Genomic DNA, 13833 nt, shown 5'->3' with positions numbered 1-13833 from the left:
GAGGAGGAAGCATAGCAAAATATGATGGAAATTTAAAACAGTACAACCACTCCAGAAAATTGCCTGACAGTTTCTCGTAAACGCTCATCTACCCCATGACCCACTACGTCGACTCCTAAGAACGCACCCAAATTAAACGTAAACTTACGTTCACAAAGAGACTTCCATAATAATGTTCATAGCCGCTTCACTCATAATAGCGAAAAACTGGGAACAACCCAAATGCCCTTCGCAAGGAGCATGGGTGAACAAAGTATGGGTGCTCAAGCAATGCAATACTGCTCAGCAATAAACAGGAATGAATATTGCTACAACCAGATCATCTCCAAAACATCATTCTGAAGACACAGACACTGTGACACAAAAGAGTACACACCGTACCATTCCATTTCTATGAAGCCCGAGAACAGGCGAAACTAATCTGCGACAGAATAAACATGAGGAAGGTACTTCGCTAAGTTCCTGGGGGATTGTGACTTACCGGGAAGAGACGTGAGGGCACTTTCTGGGATGATGGAAAGGTTCTTCATCTTGCTAGAGGGGTAGGTATACATGTGTGTCTAAACTCATTGAACTGTGTACTTAAGACCTGTGCATTTCACTGCATGAAATTAAACTCGATCTTGAAACAAAGTAATTAAGCAGAATGAAAAGAACAAATTTTTCACTTTAATATACAAACCATATCATTCTCCCTTGGAGGAGATGATCCTCGTGTGTTGGGCGCAGGGACAGGCTCCATGTCCCCTGGGCGCGAGCGGTAGCTTTTGAAACTTCCGGGAAAGCTCACTTGCGAAACTCCTTGGTCACCTTGGCTTGGCAAAACTTCTGCTCCTGAAAAGCAGCACAGAAGAAAGTCGCTTCACACACCTGCTCCTTTAATAATACGGATATGTTCTCAGAATGCCAGCTCAAATTGAACTGGAGTCCTGGTTGAATTCCAGAGAGTAACAGAACAAGACATTTTCCACTAGGGATTTGGCATGAATCTTTAAAAGTTGAAGGGCTACACTGCCCATGCCTAGGAATATGAATCAAGGTCGAACACAATTCCCAACTGTGAAGTGAATCCTTCCCATCTTAAAGGCTACAGAGTAAAATGCTGGGACACACAGAACGAGAGAGCAGGCTTCCTGAATGCTTTTGTAAAGGAGCCCAAAAAGGCTTTTAACTGAGGGAGGTGGCAAGCCTCTGAAAGTGAGTCTGAGTCTATTCTGCCCTGGCCACCACCCCCGGCACATCCCCCGCCCCCCCCCCCGCCCTCCCCGCTCCCGCAGGGCCGACTGGGCAGGGCACTAATGGCGTGGTGCGCTCCCCTGCCAGGTGAGAGCTGCTGAGAGGATCTCTAAGGTCATTTCAGCTCTGAGATTATGACTGCTCCTGCAGTGAACTGTGACATTACCTAAACAAACAAATGCATGTGAAATATGAGCCCCCAAATATTCTGGAATTATGCAGGCTCGGTTATGATGCTGAGTCACTCACTCTGCCACTAGAAAAAGACACGGAGTGCAGTGTTATCACATTGTGTCTTGTAATAGACATTTGAACTCTGGAACCACAGTACCGGGAGGGGAAGTGTTAGTGAGAAGCAGAATGAAGGGATTCAAGTTTCACCCCCTTTCTTCTTCGCCTTTATTCCTGTAGCGGAGATACTAATGAACAAAAGCTCACACGAGAGAAGCAAAAGGAGATAAAGATTTCAAGTTAGAGAAATGCAGACCAATATTACAGAAACAAATCAATTATAAAATACCTCCAATTTGAGATGCAACTCCAAATTTTTTAACTGGGATTTTTCTGATTGTAAAACTACTGCACGCTATGCATAATTAAACTGTGTTGTTTTCATGTAAAGGAAGACTACACAGCAATGGGAGTAAACCAGTTATTGCTACACAACCAGGATGAATCTCACAACCAGAACGTTGAGTAAAAGCCAGACACAAAAGAAAGTATTGAGCAAAGCTCCCAAAAACCTTGGATTTTCCCAAGCAGTGAGCGTGATAAACCTGTCTTCTGTTATGTTAACAAGGTCACTTTGGGAATGCCCCTAGATCACCTAAGGATGGGGGCTGGTCACCCAAGGCACCGAGCCTGTGATTAGAGGGTTGGAACTTTCGGCCCCATCCCCCTGACGGCCAGGGAGGGGAGAGGGGCAGCAGGCAGAATCGCTCGCCAATGGCTAGTGAGTTAGTCAATCCTGCCTGTGTGATGGAACCGCCATAGAGAACCCAAAGGCAGTGGGTCGGAGACCTTCCGGGTAGGTGGACACGTGGGTACGGGGGGACAGTGGCGCGCCGGGAGACGGTATGGAAGCCCTGCACCCTTTCCCAAGCCTTGCTGAACCATCTCTCCATCTGGCTGTTGCTGACTGATACCGTTTGGTAGTAAAGCAGTGCTCCAGTAAGTAAAACGTTTCTGAGTTCTGTGAGCCGCCCTAGCAGATGAATCGAACCCAGGGAGGTTGTGTGATCCTCTGATTTACAGCTCTTCGGTCAGAAGCACACCGCCCGGGAGTGGGACTGGCGCTGGCGTCTGAAGGGGCGGGGGTGACGGGTCTTGTCGGACTGAAGCCTTAACCTGTGGGATCTGACGCTACCTACCAGTAGTGTCTGAATTGGGTTCAATTCTCGTCCGCTGCTAGTGCCCGAGAATTGTTTGGTGTGCTGTGGGAAGCGCCCCTTCCCCCGCCCCTCCCCCAAGCACACTCGTAGGAATTGGATCCAGGAACCCAGAACAGTTCTCATCAACTGACCTAAAGCTCAAAAACAGGCAGAAGAGATCAGTGGTGGCAGATGTCAGGACTGTACTACCTTGCAAGACGAGTAGGGACTGGAAGGGAGCTGAAGGCTGATTCTGGGGAGCTCATAACCTATTTCTTGGTGCGCGTGCTAGTTATATGTGTGCGTTAACTTGAAAATTACTTAAGCTGCATATTTATGATTTATGCATACGTTTGTATGTGATAGATCTTTATAAAAAGTCTACCTAGATCAAATTAAGCTCTCTATACAAAATTCAGACGCTAAATTAAGTAATCCACCACCAATAAATATCATAACCCTTAGCTAGATTTCCTTCTCTTTCTTGCTCCGTGTATATTTTACATAGCTTGAATCACACTGTGCGTGCATTCTGAGCAATTCTGTGTGTCATTTGAAATTTAAAAAATTTTTTTTCCACCTTAAAAATTTTTTTGGCTGGCGTACAATGATTTAAGAGATATTTTACATGCCTGTGTGATCTTCCATTGTGTGGATGTCCGTAGGTCATGTTTTGTGTTTTCTGTTGTGGGACATTTGTGTGGCTTCCAATTTTGCACTCGTTTGCTTTAATGCTATGTGCACATCCAAATGTAAATGTTTATGTACATCCCTGAGGAGCTCCTTCTAATGGATTTCTGGAAGAATCACTTGATTAAAGGGTATGAACATTTCAGGGGCCCCTGATAGGTGCTGCCAACGTGTGCAAGAAGGCTGTATTAATTTTCATTCTCGGACAACTGCAATGCAGTGGTTTTTCTCCATTATTACCAACGTGAGCTACCATGTAAGAATTGCTAATTTGGTAGACGGAAGTTTAACGTTTATATCCCATTTTAATTTGCATTTCTCTTGTTACTAACGCGGTTGAATATTTTTCAGATGTTTTCTATCCACTAAGAGTTCTGTGATTTGTTATTTTTCGTGTCTTCTGCTCTTGGCCTGGGATTGGGATTTCAGTGTTTCCTGTTTGATCTGTATGAGGCGTTGCCATCTTCAGAATCGTAAGCCTGGAAAATGTTTATTTTCAGCAAATAACTTTTCTCAGGTGGTGATGCGATTTTGGAGTCTGATAATTTTGAGATAAGAAGGGGTTCTTTGTTTTATTTCATGAAATTCATCAATACTTTTGTGATTTCTTGAACGGCTCTTATACCTCATCTTTAACTACATTAGAAAATGCTCAAGTATCTTCTAATTTTCCGTACTTCCACTTACTAGATACTCAACTCTTTAATCCATCTTGAAACTGTTTAAGTGTGTGATGTGAGGTGGAACCCAGCAGGCTTTTTGCTTCAGTCGTTAAGCACTTGTACCAGCATGATTTCCTATCCATGGTTCTCATATTCATATCGTGTTAACACTAAATTCTTCATTGTTTATGAGCTTCCTACTGCACTAAATCTGACTCCTTACTTCAGAACTAGTACTATTTTAACAATTGCCCTTTGAAAATATCTATTGTTTGATCTGGCAAATTACCATCTGTTCCTTAAACAGGTTTTCCCAAGTTTTTTTTAAGTTATACTAGAGGGTTTTTTTTCATCCAGGAACAATTTGTGTTTCTTGAATCAAATCCTTATTCAAGGCTTATTTTATGACCCTCAGTAAGTTCTTGCTTTCCTTTCATGTAGGTTCTGCTATTTTTTATCCACACATTCCTTAGAATTTTGATTAGTTATTTGTAGCCATTTCAGTTGGGGGTTTTTCCATATATTTTCTGATTGCTTGATGGTGATACCTTGAGGAAGCAATTTGTTCTTACGATTTAAAAAATTCTTTATCTGACCTGACTCAAGAAAAAATGGAAAATCTCAAACCTGTAACAGGTAGAGATGGAATCAGTCATCACATACCTCCCGGCAAAGAAAAGGCCTGGACCAGAGGGCTTCACTGGCGGGTTCTCCCACACACTTGAAGAAGAATTACCACCACTCCTTCTCGAACTCTTCCAAAAAGTTGAAAAGGAGAGAACAATTCCTAACTCTTTCTGTGAGGCCACAATTACCCTGATACTAAAGCGAGACAAAGATATTACAAGAAAAGAAAAATTACAGACCAATATCCCTTACAAATCCACATACAAAAATTCCCCAGAAAATATTAGCGAATCTAATCCAACAGCAAATTAAAAGGATCGCTCACAGGAGGGATTTCTCCCAGGAATAAAAGGGTGGTCCAACATAAGAAAATCGATCACTGTGACACATCACATTAATAGAATAAAGGGAGAGAACATGATCATCTCAGCTGATGCAGAAGAGGCATCTGACAAAACCCAATACCATTTCGTCATAAAGAGTCTTAGGAAAACTGAGAGCAGAAGGAAACTTCCACAGCCACATAAAGGGTGTTCATGAAAAGCCACCTCTAACATTATACTCAAGGGTGAATGACTGAATGCTCTCCCGCTAAGATTAGGAACACTTTCAACACTGCTGTCAACCTTGTACTAAAACTTCTAGCCAGAGCTGTTAGGCTATTTAATGCTGCAAGTGGTACACTTACATATGGTGAAAATGATAAATAGGATGTTATGTATGTTTTACCACACAACAAAAGTGAACTGGCCACATTTTCTGAAATCTCCTATTCTCAATTTTTCCTTCAGTTAGCTAGATAAAAGGGAACAGACTATCAGTACTGCTCTGCGACCCCCCTTTTTCACTAAACATTTATTGGTCTTTCCAGACTAGTACCTTTAGATATACTGCAATCATTTTAACAGCTTCTGACCTTCCTATCATGCAGACAGGCCGTGATTTATTTATTTAGCCAGTCCCCGATTCATGGAAATTCACGTTACTTCTCAAGTTTTGCTCTGGCAAAGAACACTGCTGAACAGTCTCGCACTTGTGTGAGTAGTTCCGTAGGATAAAGTCCGAGGAGCAGAAATCATAGGTGAGAGGGTATCCAGATTTGAAAATTCTCCTCTAGTTCCTTCCCACTAAGGAGGGCTGTTGGAGTCAGCCAGATAGATGTTCTGTAACACACACACTAAGGAAGGGTCCTGCTGGTCCTGCATATAGTTTTAAAACCGTAACAGAAACCAAGTGGTATCAAATGACCTTCTGGCAAAGATCAGGGGTCAGCAGAGTATGGCCTGCGCGCCAAATCCATCTTGCCGCCTGTTTCTGTAACAGCCTATGAGCCAAGAATGGTTTGTTTCCCTTTTTCACTTTTTAAATGATTACACAACAAAAACAAGAGGAATACTTAATGAAGTGAACTACTCACAGGAAATTCAAATTTCAGTGTCCAGAAAGTTTTACTGAAACACAGCTACACTGATGTGCTCACCTATCAGCCGCTTTCATGCTTCAGCAGCACCGTTGAGTGGCTGTGGCAGAGCCCTTATGGCGGCAAAGCCTAAAACTTACTATCTGGCGTTTTACAGAAAAAGTTCGCCCATCTCGAATCTGGAAACAACATTTCATTGTTTTAAAGAGTAGAAAGCCCAATTCTCTAAGCAGAAGGCACAGAACAAATTGTCATCTAGCTACTGAAGAAACATTCCAAGGGACTGACGTCTCTTGGCTCTGTGTCTAAGTGAGGAGAGAATGGCCTCATATTTCCCTTCTGACGGTGGCTGAGAAGCAGCCATTGCAAGGACTAGTATACCTGCAGCCATCCCGGTCGTAGGACTCCACGTTCCGTGGACGCTTTTCTAGGTGCTGAAATAACTGGTGCAGTGTTTTTTATTTCAAGCTCCAACTGTCCACTGCTGCTCCATAGAGAAGGGATTGACTTTGGCATATTAACCTTGTATCCTACAATCTTAAGTACAAGTGCTTATTAGTCCCAGGAGTTTTTTTATTGATTCTTTAGCTCTTCTGCTCCATGGACTCTTGACCCAAGGAAGCTGGTTTTCCCATAAGTTCAGTTTTTGCTTTGCCACCAAATAGTTATAATTTGTTTGGCCAGGTGTCAATTTTTCAGAGAAAGGAAATCTATTTTCCCCCATGCTCTTATATATTTGTATATCTGCCCCTCCATATTTTACATTCGCCCCCCCCCCCATATACCAAAAATGGAAAAGGGGACATGATAAAGCTTAAAGGAAGGGAAAACGCACGCCCAGGGAAACATTGTGATATTACCATGAAGCTTGGCCCTCTGATAACAACTAGTTAGTGAAAGGTTCTAGCGATATTTAAGCAATTTAGTGGAAATGGGGACCAGGGAGCAAAATTTCACACAGGAGGAAATTTAACAAAATTACCGTGTGGCATTTGGGATAGCTGCCGATGGTTATCACCCCTGCCTTGAAAATTTGGTTGATCGGTTGACACGCTGTCCGTGGGAAGTCCATTCTCACTAAGCTCTGAGTCAGAATCTTCTATTATCACAACATCAGAGCTGTTGTCACGGTCACTACAGTGAGAGGTGTCCTCACTGTCAGCACTGTCATCTCCAAGAGTTACAGTGATATGATCTAAAAATTGGAAAAGAGAAAACTTAGATATCCCCTTAAAAACACAGTTTCTAGAGGAAACCACCTTATAAAGTCATGGAGTGTTTAAAAACCATTTTAGCTGAAAAAATTGCATCAGATGATTTCATATCTCAAAGCCCTGCCAGGTAGCAGAGAAATCAATTGCCCAGTATGAAGTTTGAGGTATGTACGTGTTTATATGTACACAAACACGTATAATACTATTTCTAGTACTTGCAATTTTATAAAGCAATAAGTTTCTTCTCATTTAAGAAACATGACCACCTCCTATGGCCCATGCTATGTGTTCAGTGATATGCTTTTAACTTCTGAATGATGAGACTGATGTTATATAGCCACCCTTTCTAGTGATCACTAATTTCCAAACTTGTTCTCTACAACTTGACATTAGCCTTTATGATGGAAAAAAATACAGAAATAAAGTACCATAGTAAATGTTATGAAACAAATCCAAATTGAATCAGAAAATGTGAACCAGGCGGACACAAACTAGATGCGAAATATCAACTCGGTAAACCATTTTAATGAACATAAAGATAGCACAGTAGGCAAAATGCTTGATGTATAAATGTGCTTTCTTATTTCTTAAAGTTGGCCTGAAAAAGATCATGTTTAGGCTTGAAGTATTAAGTCACAAATCAAATTTACACTGCATCTTAAATTGGATTCAATACATTTATTTGAAATAGACCAAAGCATTAGAATAAAGCAATTAGCTAGTGTGAGGGGCTATGGTGGTGTGAAATGGTACTAAGCGAGGATTTCTATGACATAGGTTCCAGTTCAGGCTCTGTAGCCAAGCAGATGTGTGACCTTTCAGCAAGATATGTCTAGTCTTTCACCTCTGTCTTCTCATCCATCGAATGTAGGGCAGGGTTTGGAGAGTTGCTGTGAACTCTACTTAACAGTCCTCACAGAAAAAAATAGAACCTTAGCAAATACCTAATTATCCAAACAAAAGGGAATCAGTTAAATAAATCACGGTATTTCCATAGGACGGAGTGGTACATAGCTAATACAAGTACATTCTCAAGGAACACTTGCTGATGTTAGACATGCTCGTGAAATAATGTTAAAGGTGGGACGAGACTCAAAACAGAAAAATACAGGGTAATCCTCGTTTTGAGAGTGCCAGGAAACATACCAGTGTTCTAAGTTGCTCTCTCTGGGTGGCAAAATTATCATGATTAGACTTCTCTGTATTTACGATTCTCTCCAATAAACTTTAGACTTTATAACCAGAAGAAAATAACAAAAGTAATTGAAATTTTATTTCTAAGACGAGCTTTGGTATAGCAACAGATTTTTCAAACTAGGACTAGGAGAGGTATTGAGAACTCTACCACGGATTCTGGGTCAATTTGTAAAATTCCAGTTAATTCATTTAGGTACATACACAACCTTCGTAAGCTATTTCTAAAAGAGAACATTTAGAACCTTTTTGAAGATTATGTTCCCAAGGTGCAAGGAACTAAGTTTTGCCAGGAACTTACCAGATAAGGCATAGTTCACAACGGTGAGGGCTGAAACCTGCGTTTCACCTGATGGCTACTGCAAGGAATACACGGCAAAACGGGGCCGATTACAACAGCCAGACCACTCGGGGTTTTTTTTAGCAAAAGCGTGTCCGCATACTGAACAATCACTTTCGAAATCTGTCAGGACTCTCAAAAGCAGCCCTTCCATGGTTTGTATCAAACTTCAGACTACAGAGTTGGCCAGAAGGGGGGATAATGCTGTCCAGACTGCCATTGCCCTGCTTTATCAAACACTGTGCAGAAGAGCCGCTTGTAAAATCACTATTTGTAAACATTAAACCAGCTTACCACTTCATGTTATAAAACCACTAGAGCAGGTCAAATTCGGGGAGAGTGAGGGAGGGGAGGGAAGGAGGCAATCCCCAGCAGACTAAGTTAGAGCCTTTTCTATCGAACACAAGGCTCAACTGTACAGCGAGCAGGAATGGCCTGGGGTATGCAGGGAAGGGCTCCCCTGCATTACAGGAGTCCTCATATTTTACAGTATTCTCTGCCTCCTGCGTCTATCTTCTTGAAGCAAAGAACGGGCTCTATACTGGAGGACTTCTCCCCACCTACATCTTCATTTTCCTTCTCGTTTACATATTTACAATAAAACAGAGGCTGCGTTTGCTGTTTTTGCTCAAATATGATTACCATCAAAACCTCAAAATAAACGTCTCAATCTCAAAAGATGTTATGATGATTGATTACAGTTATAGGTAGTTTGTCAATTTTTTAAACTCAAAATTCTACGTAAAGTCAGAGCGTCTTGGTCCTTCCTGGACCCCTACTTCCTCCAACAGGTAAATTGAAAGCATAAAGAATTAAGGACAAATGTCTCAGAATGTCAGCACCAGGTACTTAGCAAGTGCCAAATCCAAAAGTGCACTGGCACGGGCATCCCAGGAAGAGTGGCAACCACCGTAGCCCGCCGTGCCACAACACTGCTAAAATTTGAGGCTGCAAAGTGCAGACTCGCCCTCCTAGCACACCAAGTCCTCCCCTCCCTGCCAGGAGAACGCCAGCCCGAGGCCACACTGCTTTACTGCCCTAACGGCTGTGCTCAGCAGCCGCTGCCGGTGCGTGCGCACCAGGCCTCGAAAAAAAACTCGACGATAGAGTTCAGCTGCTTCTGGAACCACAGCTCGGCACACCACCCCCTGCAGGGCAAGGGGGACGGATCACGGTGAATATACGGCACCGTTGTACGGCCGCTAGAAGGCCTGGAAAAAAATGGCGAGACCCACAAGCTCTGGGAATGTCACGAGCCGTGGGCACGCCACGCCCAGGGACCATCCTGAACTCCCACAAACGCCACAAACCCCGGAACCATCTTGAGCTCCCGGGTCCACCTCAGGAGCCCGGGACGACCGTGAACAAACGGGAACGCCACAAGCCCCAGGAACGCCTCAAGTGCGCGGGAACGCCACGAGCCCCGGGACCTCTACGAGCGCCCTGGGACATCATGAGCCCAGGCCCTCCATGAGCTCGTGTCCTCCTCAGGCACCCGGGAACACCAGGAGCCCTGGAAAAGCCACGAGCCTGGGTCCACCTCAGGCGACCGTAAATGCCACGAGCCCCCGGGAACGCCCTAAGCCGCGGGGCGGCCTCCAGACCCCGCGAACACCATGAGCCCCGGCACCACCTCAAAACCCTGGGACACTATGAACCTGGGGGCCACCTCAGTTACCTGAGACTTCATGAACCCCACAGACACCTCCAGCCGTGGGTCACCCCAGACCCTGGGCCAGAATCTGCCCACAATACTGCACTTCCACACCGCCCAGACGTCGCTTCTGGAAGCACCCTGGCCAGTAACCAGACAATCCCAGTCAGAAGGCTTGGTGCGAACCCCGTCAGAGCTTCCCTCAGGCTATGTGAGGAAAGAGGCAGAAACTAGTAGAGCAGCATCGGGAAGGGGTCCTTACCCTGCTCCTCAAACATTGTGAGTCTGAGAGCCTGGCTCTGAGCGCCTCAGGATCGCCGTTGCCGCTGAGCTCCTCAGGATCGCCGTCGACTCGGAGCGCCTCAGGATCGCCGTCGGCTCGGCGTCTGCACTGCGACTGCGCACACGAAAGGACTGCAGTAGACCGAGGCGCCAGATGGAAGCCGCGCAAATGTGACCACTTAAAATGTCTCTGCGGCTGCGCAGTGTCGACCAGTATGCGCATGCGATTGGAGGGGCAGCGCAGGGCCGACGCCAACCTCGCCTCCCTTCCTTTCATTTTCTATCTGTATGTACGGAGTTTGAATCATAGAGAAAAAAAAAGTGACAGGGTTACCACCAGTGTAGTTCCTCCCTTCAGAAAATGCTCTCCACGCATAACGCATCATAGAGAAAGTGTAGAATGTAAGAGATTTGACTTGAGACTTAATCGTTTTCTGGGTTTTACATTCACGTCCAGTGCCAGCTTTGGAAACATCTGAGAATAATCCAACTTTTAAAATGTGCGCCAATGAGGCTGACTAAGTCCTTACCCCGCTTCCCTTCCGCCATCTCCTCTCTGCTCACTTTTTTCTCCCGAAACACCCATCTGCTTCATAATAGCTACGATCTACCGAGTTCTCACTACAAGGCAGCCACTGAACATATCGGAACTTATGTGGCCGTCAACATTTTAAGAGGTATTATTGTCCCATTTTCAAAATGAGAAAACTGAAGCTGAGGGTCTCAGCAACTTGCTCAAAGCCACAAGAATGTCAGCAGACTCATGATTTGAACGCACCATCAGCCCCCCATAGCCCACGCTCACATCCCCTAGGTTACTCTACCTTCTGCTCAGTTGCTTCTGGAAATTGTTCACATCCTTCAAAGCCTCTCCAATGTAACATCTGTTCCAATAATACCTACACCACGACGCTTTCCTAAAGCCCCCTGGTAAGAATGAGTATCTCCTGTGCGAGTCCTCCAGGTTACTTTCACTTTTAGCCCTCAAATCAGTTTGCCTGACATTAGGAGTTCTTGTTAATACACCCCTTTCCTAGGTTCCTGGAGAGCAGCACCACCCCTTAGTTATATGAAACGGCACTTCCATCGCAAGGGTCGAAGAATTAAGTATGATAAAATAGAAGGCCCCCAGAAAAGGCTGGGAGAGGCCAGGCTGCACGTGTGGTGACGTGCTGGGACTGAGAGACCAAAGTCAAAGTCTGGTACCCACCAGGGACAGAGGGAGTAAACTACCCCGTCCCTCGGACAGGGACCTCAGAGAGGCCTCCCTGTGGAGTAAAGGTGCTCCAGAATTCAGTGAGCCACGTGGACTGTACGTCAGTCTCACCATCACCTGGGGATGTAGCACTCCCAGGTGGGTGTCATAAGCAAAAAATCCTTTCCTATGAAGATTACATCAAGTTATTTGTCCAAACAGTATTTAAACAGAATATCCAGTATGGAATAAAATATAACCAGGTACAGGAGAAGGTAAGACAGCAGGAGGTAATAAAACAGCTGTGCTGGGGGCACCGACCTCTGCTGACAGCTCAGGGTGACCACCACCGGGCATTCCCGCACAGAGCACTCTTCACACAGCCAGCTGCCTGGTGTCCTTGGTCCTCTGGAGGAAGCTAGTCCGTGAGCATTGTATGAGGTCTGTGGGAAGGGTCGGACTGAAAGTCCTCAAGGGCCCAAGTTCTCAGGAAGAAGGCTCCTCACCCTTTAGTAACAGAAAACTTGCAGCAAAGGCCCCGAACACAGGCTGGCAAGCCCAGGCCTCTCCAGCCTCCCTTAGAGGCCAAACCCAAGCTGGGGGACACCACACGTGCAGAGTGTACAGCGCTGAACTGACGACCCCAACGTTTGTGGGGACGAGAAAAAGAGCAGGGAAGGGGTGGTCACATCTTGGAATGCAACAGAGGGAAGGGCAGAAGGTGTGGCCCTGGAGAGAGCCGGGGGAGTGAGGATGGGGCGGCTGGGATCCTGGGGCCCAGACTCCAGCCACTGCCCTCGAGGGAGGGGGGCAGACAAGGGACCCACCCAATGTACCAGTGGCACAGGTCACTCTGCTACACGCCTGGTCTTGACCCTGGCTGCACCTGAACAGCCACGGGAGCTGTTAAACCTGGCAGCAGGCCTGGGCCCGAGATCCCCCTGCCACAGGCCAGCGATGCCTGGGTGCCGGGCTTCCAAGGGTCCAGGACATCGGCACGGGCCTCAGGCTGAGGCACAGGGCTCTGTACTCCACGCAGGGTGGGTCCCACCATCGCGACACTGAATTCTTCCGGCAGCTGGGCAGATTCCTGGTACCAACACGGCTGATGTGCAGCTGAAGCGAACAGGCCGCTCTGTGGGGCAGGCAGAAGGGGATGTGGGGGGACCCTAAATGCGACCTTCAGGGTCCCGGCGTGCTCTGTCCCCAAGACAGATCTGAGGGGACATTCTCCCAGAACAACCTGGGGCCCTCCATTTATTCAGCCAGCCGCGCCTCCGATCCCTCGGGCAGCGTGACAAAGCCGCGCTTTCCCTCCCCATTACATTGCTCCTAGTCAGGGTGTTGAAGGCTTAATTCTCCAGAAGAGTCCGGAAGGGCACAGCGTTTCCATACTTACAGAGGGGCCCAGGTTTCAGGGTCTGGGAAATCCTTCCCTGAACACGGAGCAGAAGACATCCCAAGGGAAGCACGGGCTTGCCGTGACGCGAGCTTTCGCACCCACCTTGCCCAATTCAGCTGTCTACAGCCGGGCAAAGGATGGACTGCAGGGTAAGCAGAGGGAAGGTCGTTTCTAGAGCCTGGCAGGCCACGGGAGGCTAGCACGGCGGGATATGCTCTGCACTGAAAACATACACACCAGGCAGTGAGAAACCAGTGCTTCTGAGTGCCCCGTGTGTCCCACACAGCAAAGCGACACTAACTGTAAGCCCCACTCCAGCCACTTGAGCGTCATCCTAGTGCCTCAGCTCACGCCCTTCGGCTGTAAGGAGCTGCAGGACACGCTGCTCAGGAGCCAGAGCAGGAAGCGCATCTGGGCTCAGAGGCCTGGAGCCGCAGCTCCTTGGGCAGAGTGGCTGAGGGGTCAGCTTCTGAAGGAGATTCAGCCACAACCCCGAGCCTCTGAGGCTCATCCACCAGCCAAGCGGGGAGGCTGAGGCAGAGAGGCA

General features: G+C 46.4%; 1 long non-coding RNA gene across 1 annotated transcript; it reads right to left on the bottom strand.

The window, feature by feature from the left end:
- Window positions 1-696: 696 nt before the first annotated feature.
- On the bottom strand, window positions 697-12510 carry LOC130681915 (uncharacterized). Its single transcript, XR_008995192.1, has 3 exons — window positions 10670-12510; window positions 6988-7200; window positions 697-834 (listed from the first exon to the last, which is right to left on the bottom strand). It is a non-coding gene; the product is annotated as an uncharacterized LOC130681915 (long non-coding RNA).
- Window positions 12511-13833: the final 1323 nt, after the last annotated feature.

This window comes from Manis pentadactyla, chromosome X (genome assembly GCF_030020395.1).
Source record: "Manis pentadactyla isolate mManPen7 chromosome X, mManPen7.hap1, whole genome shotgun sequence".
Taxonomy (NCBI): domain Eukaryota; kingdom Metazoa; phylum Chordata; class Mammalia; order Pholidota; family Manidae; genus Manis; species Manis pentadactyla.
This window is presented reverse-complemented; position numbering and strand designations above follow the sequence as displayed.